Here is a 15778-nt window from a genome sequence, read left to right as displayed (position 1 = left end):
AATTTTACGTAAGCCAAGAGATTGTCTTTATTCATATCTTGTTTTCTAGAGTAATTAAAATTTCATTGTTTATACTATGTGTTTTGTGTGTCTTCCCATTACCTTACCACAGACAAACGGGCAAACGATCATCTTTTTTTTTGTAATGTGACGAGGCCCTGCCCCCAGCTATTGAAAGAGCCGAACATCAAAGCTTTACCGTCACATTTCATGGGGGCCTGTCCGGGAGCTTCACTCAGGTACTGGTACCAGATCGTAAATTTGTGGTAAGCGTACTTGCCTTCGGTAAAGTAGCTTTTCGCTATTTTCAATATTCAATTTTATTTTCATATGGTGCTGTGTGTATTGTGCATTCCGAGAGTAGCATATGGTGAAGGTGAAACAACTTTGGATTACGTGGTGACTGTAGGCCTCAGTCATTCTCTTAATTGGTCATCTCTCCCTCCGTGTTATTACACGTGTTTGCCATCTTTTGTCCCTAGGATATTTCTCATATTTTCGGCAGATCATCATATTGGTACCCTGGTACTGTGGTCTGTCCCCGGGTCAAGTGCACCTAATCTTCTGCAATCCGATGGTAGGAGGATAAAGAGGGCCATAGTTCCTCTCGCACGAACTTTAGTTGCTGAATTGGGACCTCAGCAGCAGTTCTCGTCACCAGTTGACACCTCGCACCCCTACACGTCGGTCAGAGATGATGATATTTACATTGGTAGGGAATTAGCCTTCTTTTTCAGAGCACAAAAGTTCGCTAATTCTGTAAGTATCATATTCATTTCAGTGGGAAAAACTTGCTTTAGTCCTATAGAGACTCGGCAAGGTATGCCTACATTCTTGGACTACCTAATTCTCTTTTGAGGCAATTAACTGTTTCATTTGTTTTAGAAACTCAGTTTCGCTTGTTTAGTAGGATTTTCTTGCCCTTATCCTCTTACATTGAGTACCGGGTACAAGATTTCCTGCGACCTTGATTTATTAATCATTTACCATCTTGAAATTAACATTAATTGTTAACGATTCCACAGGATAGGTACCAGTTGCCACGTTGTCCTGTTTCTGACATTCACCATATCACAACAGTATATTCGTTGTGCATTTATTTGCTAATTTCACCATGTTTCGTCTCCAAGCTTTCCGTGCAGATCCAGCAGGTGAAGTAGGGACCTTAAGTCGTGCCAAGAGGACTGAATTACAAACTCTTGCACATGAGTATCAACTAGAAGTTCCCTACCAAGCCAACAAAAATGAACTACATAACCTGTTACTGGATCATCTCTTAGAGGAAGGTAAGATTGACTCTGAAACTCACGAAACTTACTTTATTGCAGATAAACCTGATTTGGCCACTCAGAAACTCAAACTAGAAATTGCCAAGATCGAACGAGAACAGCAAAAGGAAGCCCTCGAATAACAAAGGGAAGCAGCTGCCATACGAAAAGAAGAACAAGAACGTGAGATTGCAATACTCCGTGAACGTGAGCGAATACAGCTTGAAACAAAACAACGCCAATTGGAGATGCAACGCGAGCATGACAAACAACAAGCAACTCTGGCTATGGAATGTCGTCAACAAGAATTCGCGTTGGAAACTACACACCTCGCTCAACGCCAGCAAGCTACCGCCAATCTTCCTGTCAGTTTCAATATATCACATGCAAGTAAGTTAATGCCACCATTCGTAGAGACAGAAGTTGATGTATTTTTCACCACCTTTGAGACCCTTGCTAATGAACTTAGTTGGCCTGCCGACCAATGGGCAACCCTTCTCAGAGTACATCTCACAGGTAGAGCTGCAGTTACAGTCAGTACTTTGGCGTCTGAGAATGACTAACAGACTCTGAAACAGGCAGTGTTGGACGCCTACCTTCTCTCCACCGAAAGCTATCAAAGAAAATTCCGTGACCACCTGAAGGCAAGTACCACTACCTTTCTCGAATTTGCTAATACGAAAAGGAGATATTTTATGAAATGGCTGGAAGCAGCACATGTCTCTACCTTTGCAGAACTCGTCAACCTCATGCTAGTTGAAGAATTCTTGAGGCGTGTGCCGCCTCCTGTCCGTTTATATTTAGCAGATAAAGAAGAGACCGACTATCTAAAGTGTGCTAAGTTGGCTGACACTTACAGCCTCATCCACCGGCTGACACCAGAACCACCTTCCAGTAAGACGTCTTGGTACAGTTACGAGAAAGTGAGTACCGATCAAGCTGGCTCGCAATTGTACTGTAAGTATTGTAGACTCTATGGTCATACCATAGATAAATGAGGTAAGTCTAAATACAAAGGTAATACTGAATCAACTAAACCCAAACAGACTCCTCCTAAGTCCGGTAAGCCTGTGATGAATGTTGGTGTTCATGTTAATGATCTTTCTCTTTTCAGTAAACACCTGTATACTGGAACTGTCTCTACCAACGGTTCAAATCCGGAGGGACGTTTCAAACTGAAGATCTTGAGGGACACAGCGGCTCTTCAATCAATTATTTTGAAATCAGCTGTGCCCAATATCGCCTACACCGGAGAAACCGTCTTCATCACTGACTTCACTGCTACCACTCCTTATCCTCTCGCCAGAGTCCACCTGGATTGTCCCTTCGTGACCGGAGAAGTCCAAGTCGCCGTCAGGGAAAAGCCTTTTCCCATGCCTGGAGTGCAACTTCTCCTGGGCAACGACTTGGCAGAAGACCTGCAACCGACCAACCTGATCGTCATGGACAAACCCTAGGTGTGTACCTCTGTAATGGATAATCCCATCTTTGAGTATGTTCCAGCAAAGGTTCAAGATAGTGATGAAGTTTCTCCTTCGGTTTTAGTGACCACCCGTGCACAAGCTGCACGACCACAGCCAGCTGACTCTACTGCTACCGCTGTCCCTCAAGACCTTCAGAAACTACCCCCGAATCTGACCAAGCTGGAGTTCGGTAAGTTAAAGAGGGAAGATCTTACCTTGACACCATTATTTTTCCAGGCTGAGACTCAACCTGACAGTATTCCTGGGTTCTTCATAGAGAACGAGTTGCTCTACCGCAGATATAGACCCAGTAAACTGAAGGAGGACGATTGGGCCAACGTCGAACAACTAGTGATTCCTGCCAGCCTGCGGCCCACTATTCTACACCTGGCCCACGGAGCACTCGCACACAACGGATTTAATAAGACCTACCACGGAATCCGTCAAGACTACTACTGGCCAGGTATGGTAAATAGCGTCAAACAGTACGTCAAACAGTGTCATACATATCAGATGGCAGGTAAACCGAACATCTCTATCCCCAGAGCACCACTGACTCCCATACAGGTGCCTGCAGAACCTTTCCACAGACTTATTATAGACTGTGTTGGTCCTTTACCTCGGACCAGTTCTGGTAACGCCTATATCCTAACCATCCTGTGTCCTACCACCAGATTCCCCATAGCAGTTCCAGTAAAGAACATTACGGCTGCTACGGATGTGAAACACTTATTGAAGATCTTCACCCAGTATGGATTTCCAAGGGAGGTTCAGAGCGACTGGGGCACCAACTTCACCAGTGATCTCTTCAAGAGGACACTGGAAGAGTTCAACATCACACAGGTATTGTCCAGCCCCTATCATCCTGCTTCACAGGGTTCTCTTGAGCGTAGTCATCAGACTATTAAAGCACTCCTGAAGAAGTTTTGCAATGAAACCTCTAAGGATTGAGATAAGCAAATTGATTTGATAATGTGCATCTATAGAAGTCTTCCCAATGAGTCTCTAGGAGTATCTCCTTATGAGATGCTCTACGGACGTAAGTGCCGTACTCCTCTCAAAGCTTTCAAAGACTCTCTACGTGATGCCACCTTCAATGAGCATCAGAATGTGCCCCAGTTTCTTCAAAACCTACAACACATTTTAGAGAGGATGCATAATTTTGCCAAGGATAATTTATTGAAAGCACAGGAGAGGATGAAGACTCATTACGACCAGAACAGCAAAGTAAGGAAATTTAAACCGGGAGACTTCGTGCTTGCCTATTTCCCTATCCCAGGTTTTCCTTTTCAAAACAGGTTTTCAGGACCCTACCGCATCAAGGAGTGCAGAAACAACCACAACTACGTTCTAGAGACTCCAGATAGGCGGCAGAAGACCCAGCTGTGCCACGTCAACCTCCTGAAGCTATATAACGGTACTCCTTCCACTGTATTAATAACATATTCTTCCTTAAAAGGGCCATACATTCACAGTGAGACCTTCCCTGCTTCTCCTCCCGAAAGCACTGACACTGAGTCAGCGCTTTACAATTCGGAAATCCTAACTGATCTTCATAATTATTTTCAGGACAATCATAGTGCACCTCTCATCAAAATCTTCAAAGAACATCAGGAGTTGTTCCGAGATGATCCACAAGAGTGTAATGTAACTCAGCACGACATCCAACTGCTCCCTGACACCCGGCCGATTCGTCAACCCTTCTACCGAATCAGCCCTAGCAAGAAGGAAGTCATGCGTGCTGAGGTACAGTACCTCCTGGATCATGGACTGGCTACACCATGTGAGTCCCCCTGGGCCTCACCCTGTATCTTGGTGCCAAAACCCCAAGGTAAGGTTAGACTTTGCACGGACTACCGTAAATTAAATAATGTGACTGTCAAGGATGCATACCCCTTGCCACGGATAGATGACATCCTTGACGCCATTGGTAATGCCCAGTACTTGTCCCAAGTGGACTTGCTCAAGGGGTATTATCAAGTGTGTTTAACAGAGCGAGCCAAAGAAATATCTGCCTTTATCACTCCCTTTGGACTTTTCAGGTATGAACGCCTTCCGTTTGGACTATGTAATGCCCCGGCCACCTTTCAGAGAGCTGCCAACCGCGTCATCCAGGGCTTGGATAGCACCTACGCCTATTTGGATGATATCGTTGTAGCATCCAACACCTGGAGCGAACATCTGCTCCAGCTGCAACGACTGTTCGCCAAGCTCCTGACAGCCGGCCTCACCATCGACCTGGGCAAGTCCACATTTGCCAAAGGCAAAGTGCGTTATCTGGGTCATGTAATAGGGAGTGGCAGCCTAGCTCCGTTAAACACACACACTCAAGCCATCAAGCATTATCCACAGCCGACCACCAGGAAGCAGCTCCCGCGCTTCATTGGTCTTGCCTCCTACTACCGTAGGTTTGTGATGAATTTTAATTCGGTAGCAACACCATTAATCACTTTAACCAGTCCCAAGCAACCGTATAATTGGACCATTCAGCAAACCGTTGCTTTCGAACAACTCAAATTCCTCCTCTGTTCTAATCCTATTCTCGCCTAGCCAGATATCACCAAGCCTTTCATTCTTCATGTCGACGCCAATGGTACCGGCATTGGGGGTGTCCTGATGCAGCAACGAGGCGAGGAGGTTCAACCTGTCAGCTACTACAGCTACAAGTTAAAACCCCACCAGAGGAACTACAGCACTATCGAGAAGGAGCTACTCTCCATCGTCCTGAATCTCCAGCACTTTGCTCCATACCTACAAGGTGCCAGGTCTACCACCATCTACTCAGACCACAATCCTCTCCGCTTCTTACATCAAGCCCAATTCAATAACCAACGTCTTCTACGATGGGCTTTATATCTGCAAGATTTCAACCTGGAGATCTGCTATATCATGGGTTCTGACAACATCATAGCCGACGCCCTCTCCAGAGTCTATGAAGTAGAAGCAACTCCAACTATCACTCTACCGCATGAAGACATAACTTCTTCCAGAACCGCAGGCTTCGGGGGAAGAGTTGTGACGATAATCTCTGTCAAGAGAGATGGAGCCTGCTCTTCCCTACACAATTTACATCATTCAAGTACAAGATACTATATTGAAGATACGTCCACCAGTATCACCAAACGTTTTGTCCAGAAAGCAAAGCGTACCTTGCACCACCAGACACACCGGCTCTTGCCCGCCGTCAAACCAGCAAACTACTCATTCTCCGCCTGCCTGTTCCTGATTGGCTGGTGTGTCGCCGCACCTGCACTCACGCCATTACCTGAGTCGACGTCTGGACCAGCACACGCCGTACTCCTCAAAATATCTCTGTGCTCCATGGAGTTGACATCTCTTGCTAGTAGACAAAGCTCTGGCTGTCGTGTACTAAGGGAGGTGGCAGCTTAAAGCCAGTATTCTCAGCACCTGATTTATATTACCATTACTATTACTTGCACTTTATTGTCTTCGAGTAAATTTTTACTGCCATTAATTATTCATGTTGTTTTGTTTGTTGACTTGTTTTGAATGTTACGTAAGCCAAGAGATTGTGTTTATTAATATTTTGTTTTCTATAGTAATTAAAATTTCATTGTTTATACTTTGTGTTTTGTGTGTCTTCCCATTACATTACCACAGACAAACGGGCAAACGATCATCTTTTTTTTTTGTAATGTGACGAGGCCCTGCCCCCAGCTATTGAAAGAGCCGGACATCAACGCTTTACCGTCACAATATATATATATATATATATATATATATATATATATATATATATATATATATATATATATATATATATATATTATTAAATATGACCGAAAAAGTAAGATTAATAATTCTAACACGAATTTTCTCGCTTTCGTACATTTCTTTTCACTGTTGGTGGTAATTCAAAAATCAATTCTCCAAAATTCATTTTTATGACGCGACACTTGAGCGCGTTTTGTAAAACTTATTACATTTTCAAAGACTTTAGTTAACACATACACAACTGAATAGAACTTACACATCTCCGATTTGTTTATATCTACATTTGAGTGAGGTGGATGGGGTGAGGTGGTATTAATAGGGTATTAATTTCATCAACACAAGACAGAACACGAAACAATGGGTATTGAATGGAAGTGATTGTAGAAAGCCTATTGGTCCATATTTCTTGATGCTTCTATATTGGAGCGGAGTCTTGAGGTGGGTAGAATATAGTTGTGCATTAATTGGCTGTTGATTGCTGGTGTTGACTTTTTAATGTGTAGTGCCTCGCAAACGTCAAACGTCAAATTCTCGAAGAAAAACCTACAAAAATGTTTTAAAACCACGATAGATAGATACAGCGATAGCAGGCGGCTTGACGTTTGTGAGGCACTACCCATAAAAAGTCAACACCAGCAATGTATGTGTAAACTAAAGTCTTTGAAAATGTAATAAGTTTTACGAAACGCGCTCAAGTGTCGCGTCATAAAAATGAATTTTGGAGAATTGATTATTGAATTACCACCAACAGTGAAAAGAAATGTACGAAAGCGAGAAAATTCGTGTTAGAATTATAAATCTTACCTTTTCGGTCATATTTAATAATATATATATATATATATATATATATATATATATATATATATATATATATATATATATATATATATATATATATATATATATATATTATTAAATATGACCGAAAAAGTAAGATTAATAATTCTAACACGAATTTTCTCAATGTTTTTTATATTCCTTTTCACTGTTGATGGTAACTGAAAAATCAATTCTCCAAAATTCATTTTTATTTCTAGTCTAAGACGAAACTTGAACGCGTTTCGTAAAACTTATTACATTTTCAAAGACTTTAGTTTACACACACACATCTATAACTGAACAGAGTTTTAAACAGCTTCGAATTTATACCTGCAGTTGGGTGAGTTGATATGTTACAACAGTTTTTTATGAGGTGAAAACAAACTTTCAACACAAGACAGAACACGAAACAATGGGTATAATATTTTGTAAGTTAAAGGGAAGAATGGAAGTAACTGCAAAGGGCCTATTGGCCCATATTTCTTGATGCTTCTATATTGGTGCGGAGTCTTGAAGTGGGTAGAATATAGTTGTGCATTAATTGGCTGTTGATTGCTGGTGTCGATTTCTTAATGTGTAATGCCTCACAGATATCAAGCCGCCTGCTATTACTGTATCCATCGAAAACTTGACAAAATAACTTTAACTTACAAAATATTATACCCATTGTTTCGTGTTCTGTCTTGTGTTGAAAGTTTGTGTTCACCTCATCAAAAACTGTTGTAACATATCACGTCACCTAAATGCAGGTATAAAATCGAAGCTGTTTAAAACTCTATTCAGTTATAGTTGTGTGTGTGTAAACTAAAGTCTTTGAAAATGTAATAAGTTTTACGAAACGCGTTCAAGTGTCGCGTCAGACTAGAAATAAAAATGAATTGTGGAGAATTGATTTTTCAGTTACCATCAACAGTGAAAAGAAATATAAGAAACATTGAGAAAATTCGTGTTAGAATTATTAATCTTACTTTTTCGGTCATATTTAATAATATTCAGGACAGGAAAGACTGGAAAGGAAAGGAAAGACTGCTTCCAAAATATACTAATATTAAAACGCACGACCCAGCAGCAAGGAATCAAGCCTTCACGATAAAATATCGCCAAGATCTGATTCGTAATCAAATACATAAGGCAGAAAATGAAATCAAAGTCAACAAAACGCAACTACTTCATGCTACAAACCAATGGAGAAACAGCAACATCGACGAAAGTCTCCATACTCGCATCGAGCAACACCTCGACATCCTTCGATAGATACAGCGATAGCAGGCAGCTTGATATCTGCGAGGTACTACACATTAAGAAGTCGACACCAGCAATCAACAGTCAATTAATGCACAACTATATTCTACCCACTTCAAGACTCTGCACCAATATAGAAGCATCAAGAAATATGGGCCAATAGGCCCTTTGCAGTTACTTCCATTCTTCTCTTTAACTTACAAAATATTATATCCATTGTTTCGTGTTCTGTCTTGTGTTGAAAGTTTGTGAAAGCGCCATCTGTCATAAGCGGAGATGGATGTATGTGTCTAAGCCAGTAAGGGATGTTTCCTAGTGGCTCCATGTAGTGTCCCAGTGTACTGATGACGTGTCTGTATTCACAGAGTCAACGTAGGGCTCCTGTGATACAAGGAGAGGCAGTCTACCCAGGGCAGCCAAGGTCTCTACACCAATCTGCTTTAAGGAAGCAGTGAGCCGCCGCCGGAAGAGGACTGTGAAGCGTTCTACTGTCTGCCTGTGGAGTGGCAGTGACGGGATTCACCGTACCCGGGGCTGGCTAGTAGAAGAGACAACTGACTGAGGTGCTGAAGAGGAGAGTAACCAGCGAGTTGCACGAAGCTCCTGCCTAGGGCCCGCTACCCTAATATCTGCAAGTGAAGTGGCCCAGCAGCACGAGGCTGATTGGTACCTGCCAGCAACAGGCTGGACTGTGGTTGTGGGTCTTCCCTAAGAGGCACTTAGTGCCTTCCTAGTGCCTTAGGGAGCCGGTCGGATAAGCAGACAGCACGCTGGACTGTGATCCTGTGGTCCCGGGTTCGATCCCGGGCGCCGGCGAGAAACAATGGGCAGAGTTTCTTTCACCCTATGCCCCCGTTACCTAGCAGTAAATAGGTACCTGGGTGTTAATCAGCTGTCACGGGCTGCTTCCTGGGGGTGGAGACCTGGTCAAGGACCGGGCCGCGGGGACACTAAAGCCCCGAAATCATCTCAAGAAAACCTCAAGAAGTGGAATTGTGGCTTGGCTGGTCAATGGCCAGGGTAGACTCATTGTTCTTTCCCGGTACTTACTGAGAGTAGTACCACGGGTGAGGAAACACGGTACAAGACTGCATCAATTGAGCTTTGCCGAGTGTTTAGTGTCTTCTGAGAGAGACGTTGGTATACATATAGTGTAGTAATACTTCCTTTTAAGAGTTATATATATATATGGTGATGGGAAAATAATTATATATGGATAAAGTGATGAACTGTTGTATTTAATGTACCTCCCCCTTTTATTTTACTTGCATTACTGAGCTCACCCCTTAAAAGCCTCTACTAACTTGGGGCCGGATACCAGAGCTTTCGTACCACCAAAAAAGAACCCGGTTGCGACCCATTGAGGCCGTAACACTGATACATGTAAATGATCTCTCAGATGGAATAGACTCGTTCCACGCAATGTTTGCTGAGTATGAAAGAATTCTAAGGAGGATTAAGACCAAGGAAGATGACAAGAGGCTACAAGATGACCTAGACAAACTAAAGGAATGGTCCTGCAAATGGCTACTAAAGTTCAACCAAAGTAAATGTAAGGCAATGCAACTGGGCTAAGAGAACAGGAGACCAGACACATGATACCGAAAGCGAGACTAAATCCTTCATAAAAACGCTTATCTAGGAGTTAATATTATGCTAAACCTGTCTCCTGAAGCCCACATCCATAGAATATCATCATTTGCATATGCGAGGCAGACTAACATCAGAACTGCCTTTAGAAACTTGCGTAAGGAATCATTTAGAACCTAGTATATCACATATGTCAGAGCAATCCTGGAGTATGTGGCCCCATGTGATGCACAAGGTGTTGGTGGAGAAGGTTCCGAAGTATGCTGCTAAACGACTCCCAGAATTAAGGAGCACGAGTTACGAGAAAAGGCTGCATGAATTGCTTTTCACCTCGCTGGAAGACTAAGGAGCTCGGGAAGACAAGATCACCACATACAAAATTCTCCGGGGAATTGACAGGGTAGACAAGGATGGATTAACACCGGTGGTACTCACAGAAGGGGGTACAGGTTGAAATTGAGTATCCAAATGAGCCTCAGAGACTTTTGAAAGAACTTTTTCAGTGTCAGAGTAGGAAATGAAAAGAATGCATTAGGAAGTGATGTGATGGAGTCTGACTTCACATAGGTACAAATGTAGATAAGATAGAACACAATAAGCTCAGGAACCTGAACTCCAGTTGATTAGCAGTTGAGAGGCGGGCCCAAGGAGCCGAAGCTAAACCTCACAAACACAATAAGGTGAGTATACACACTTACTTTACTTACGTGGCCAGTTGCTGGAAGAAGACAAATTTGTACCAATTTTCATGACGAGATAGGGAAGCAGAACTTAACTAAAAACCTGTATCACTGACAAGTCTCCCCCTACAAAGTCCATGAATGAATAATCAGGTTAAGACTGGTTACATTCTTAAAGAGAATTAGGTAAATAAAAAAAACACCAACATGGGTTCTGGGAAGGGAACTCATACCTAACAATGTTTCTGTAATTCTATAATAAAGTAACAGGAATAAGGCAGGACGAGGAAGGAAGGATTGCATATTTATGTCATGCCAAAAAGCCTTTGATACAATACCACACAGGAGACTAATATACAAACTCGAGAGACAGACATTACTAAGAGGAAAAGCCCTAACATAGGTAAGGAATTAACTAGCAGGCAGGAGACAGAGAGTTGGCGAGAAGTCAGAATGGCGAGCAGTAAAGATTGGAATTCCTCAAGGATCGGTTCTTGGACAAGTTCAATTCCTTAAATACATAACTGACGTCTACAGGAGTTGAGTCGCTTATGTCGATGTTCGCGGATGACACATTATAAATGTGACGAGTTGTGACAGATGATGACTGTAGGATACTCCAAGAGGACTTGAACAATTTGAGAAGATGGTCGGAGAAATGGGTACTGGAGATCAACACGATGCAGGTGTAAAGTAATGGAAATAGCACAAAGTAACAGGAGGCTACAGGGACCGTACAAAGTGGAGGAAAACTACCTACTTTTGATGACTCGATTAGGAGACCTGGGAATGGATATAATACCAAATCTAACTCCTGAGGCACATAAAAATAGGATAACGACAGCAGCGTACTCTACGCTAGCAAAAGTTAGAACATCATTCAGGAACATAATTGAGGAAGAATTTAGAACATTTTACACTTCCTACATGAGACTAGCATTAGAGTATGCCGCCCCATCATGCCCTCACCTAAAGAAACATAAAGAAATTAGAAAAGGTTCAAAAGTTTGCGATGAGGCTCGTCTCAGAATTGTGAGGACTGAATTGTATGAAGAACTGAAGGAACTGCACCTGACGACGCAAGAATAAAGGAAGGATTGGGGAGATATGATAGAAACATTTAACATACTTAAGGGGATTGAGAATGTGGAAATAGACGAAATGTTCACACTGAATACCAACAAAACAAGCGGGAATGAGTGGAAGCTCAAAACTCAGATGAGTCATAGAGGTGTTAAAAAGTTTTCATTGAGTAAAAGAGTTGTGGGAAAATAGAATGAACTAAAGGAGCAAGTTGTGGAAGCAACCTTTATTCATAATTTTAAACACTCATATAATGAGGAAGAGGACAGAAGTCATTGCTTTAAACCACCAGCGGCAAGAAATGCGGGATCCAGGAGCCAAGGCTAGATCCTGCAGGCACGAACAGTTGAGTACAAATAGGTTAGAACACAAACGCATGTAAAAATACATACTCACACACAGGGAGGAATTGGATGCAGACATAAAATAGTCAAGAGGATCGAGAAGGTGGAAATACAGAAAATGTTTACTATGAATGCTAATAGCACAACGGGGGGGGGGGGGGGGGTCATGGATGGAAGTTTGAGACTCAACTGTGTCATAGAGATGTTAGAACATTTTCTTCTAGCATAATGGTAGTGAGTAAACGGACGGACCTAAAGAAGCTGGTTGTAGAGGCCAACTCAGTTCACAACTTTAAAAGCAGGTATAATAGGAAATAGGTCAGGTGTCATTGCAAAAGACAGCCAGCTGCTAGAGAAGTGGGGTCCAAGAGCTAGATCTCGATCCTGCAGGTACAAATAGGTGAGTACACACACACACTCTGGCTGACTGGACAGCACACTCGACGCGTGATCCTGTGGTCCCGGGTTCGATTTCCGGCTCCGGCGAGAAACAATGGGCTGAGTTTCTTTCACCCTGATGCTCCTGTCACCTACCAGTAAATAGGTACCTGGGAGTTAGTCAGCTGTCACGGGCTGCTTCCTGTGTGTGTGTGTGTGTGTGTGTGTATGTGTATGTGTGGTGCGGAAAAAAAATAGTAGTAACAGTTGATCGAGAGTTGAGAGGCGGGTCGAAAGAGCAGAGCTCAACCCCCGCAACCAAAACTAGGTGAATACACACACACTGTGTGCGTGTGTGTTAGGGGGGCCGTGGCTTAATGGACAGTGCTTGGGTCTCGTAGTCCCAGGGTCCGGGTTCGATCCCGGCAGAAACAGATGGACAGAGTTTCATTCACGCTGATGCCCCTGTTACCTAGCAATAAATAGGTATCTGAGAAATAGACAGCTGTTACAGTCTGCTTCCTTTGTGAGTGTGTGTGTATGTGTGTATTCACCTAGTTGTGCTTGCGGGGGTTTGAGCTCTGCTCTTTCGGCCTGCTTCTCAACTGTCAATCAACTGTTTCTACTACTACTATTTTTTTACACACCACACACACACCCCAAGAAGCAGCCTGTGACAGCTGACTAACTCCCAGGTATCTATTTACTGCTAGGTAACAGGGGCATAGGGTGAAAGAAACTCTGCCCATTGCTTCTTGCCGGCGCCCGGGATCGAACTCGAGACCACAGGATCACAAGTGCAGTGTGTTGTCCGCTCGGCCGACCGGCTCCCAAGTAGTAGCAGTAGTAGTAGTCTACTACCAGGGTAGTAGAATCCCCAAGCACAAATACCATAGTTGAGATAGAGATAGATGAGAGAATAATAGAGCGTCACCAGGGCAGGGCGAGGAACATAATATCTGATCTTAGAAAGAATGCCAACAGTTTTAGAAACTTTTTTTTGCTATATTTAGAATGTGTCCCTGGAAATTCAGCTTGTTATCGTTGAGGACACCAAGGAATTTACCATCAACCTTACTACTGATCTGTATATTGTTTATTCTTAAATTAATTTAATTTGAGGATTTATTACCAAACGAAATATAGAAAGTTTTGTCAATGTTAAGGGTGAGTTTGTTAGTAGTTAGCCAAAGATGGACTTTAGTTCAGTATTCACAGTAACGTTTAGAGCAAGAGGGTCAGGACTGGAGAAATTGAAAGTTTTGTCATCAGCAAATAATATTGGTTTGATGTGTTGAGAGGCATTTGGAAGGTCATTAATGTAGATGAGAAAGAGGAGAGGGCCAAGTATGCTGCCCTGTGGAACACCGATGTTTATAGGTAGTGTCGGAGAAATGGAATTATTCACAATAATTTACTGGAGCCTGTCAGTAAGGTAGGACTGAAGGTACTGCTGAGAGTTACCGCTGACTCCATAATGATGTAATATAAGAAGAAGGTTTTGGTGGTTGACAGTGTCAAAAGCCTTACATAGGTCCACAAATATCCCAAGAGGGAACTCATTTTTATCAAGAGCTGCATGTATCAAGTAAATCATACTAATAAGTGCATCGTTAGTGTTTTTTTTGGTCTGAAGCCATACTGACAAAAGCTTAGTATATTGTGTTTGGCTAGATAAGAGTAAAGCTGCTTGTAGATTAGTTTTTCAAATATTTTTGACAAGTTTGTCAGAAATGATAAAGGTCTGAAGTTGTTGACATCAGTGAGATCACCACATTTATGGGGCTGGGGATACTCTCGCTTTTTTTAGAATATCTGGAAAAGTTTGGAGTTCAAGTGACTTGTTATAGAGCAATGCAATGGCAGGGGCTAAAGATCTGGAGGCTTTTTTGTAGAATAGAGTTGGTATCTCCGCAAGGGCACTAGACTTGGTCTCAAGGGAAAGGATTACCTCATTTACATCAGTGGAATTAGCGGGCGTTAGGTACAGAGACTGTGGGTAGTTACCTGTAAGATAGTCCTGAACATTGTACTTAAAGATGGAATAGCAAGGGATGACCCAATGGATGAGAAGAACCTATTGAATTTAATAGCAGTAACAGTGGCTGAAAGCAGACCGTCGTTATTGGACAGGATTATTGGTTTGTTATTTAAAATCTTTTTTTACCCCAGTATTTGTGAAATTGTGCTCCATGTTTTCTTGATGTTGCCCTTTGTTTGAGTAAATTTATCTTCGTTGTATTTAATTTTGGCTTTTCTAATTATTTTAGATAGTAATGATGAGTAATTCTTTGAAAGTTCTTTGGAGACGATACCTAACCTATATTTCTTCTCAAGGTCATGTTTTTATTAATAGATTTAAGTATCCCCTTTGTAAGCCGAGGATTGTTTAGTCTTTTAGTTGTGACTTGTTTCGTTAGCATAGGACAGTAGGTGTTATAAAGGCTGAGAGTTTTTTTAAGAAATGATTGCATTGCTAGGTTGATGTCCACTATGGTACCTAATTCGGACTCCCAGTTGATATTAGTGGCAGCAGCTATAAAATTGCCTATAGAAGTTTCATTGTGCAGCCTAAAGCTTATCTTCCTTGTATCTAGAGGTGGTTTGTAAATGTTGGTTAGGAGAAACGTGGGGTAATGGTCTGTAGTGCTATCAGTGATTTTCCCTGAAGTAAGCGGAGAGGTTATGTTGGTCCAGCTGTGATCAAGAGCTGTGACAGTACTATCCGTGATTCTAGTAGGTCTAGTGATTAAGGGTACGAGGAAGCAGGAATTCATACAGTTGAGGAAACTAGCAGCAGGAGGGTTATCAGGCTCGCAGAGGTCAATGTTAAAGTCCCCAGAAATAATTAAGTGTTTTTGTTCAGTCTGTTCTCTAGTATTAGATTTCTAAGGTTAGAGTTAAATTCACTCACATCAGTCTTAGGAATTCTGTAGACTGCTCCCACAGTCAGGACAGCCTCACTACCCTTGACTCTGAAACAGGCAAATATATACTCTCTACAAGGGTCTCTAGTTTTAATTACTTTTAAGCAAGTCAGTTCTTGGTGGTAGTAAAGAGAAGTACCACCACTACCATATACTATATTTCCCGTGATATAGCTGCCATATTTAGGAGTACTGATATTATTTGTAAGTGCCCTTTGACAGGTGTAATTAAAGAGGAAGAAGAATTAA

Source organism: Procambarus clarkii, chromosome 87 (assembly GCF_040958095.1).
Source record: "Procambarus clarkii isolate CNS0578487 chromosome 87, FALCON_Pclarkii_2.0, whole genome shotgun sequence".
NCBI classification, from domain to species: Eukaryota; Metazoa; Arthropoda; class Malacostraca; order Decapoda; family Cambaridae; genus Procambarus; species Procambarus clarkii.
The sequence above is the reverse complement of the archived record's forward strand: the minus strand, read 5'-3'. Positions refer to the sequence as shown.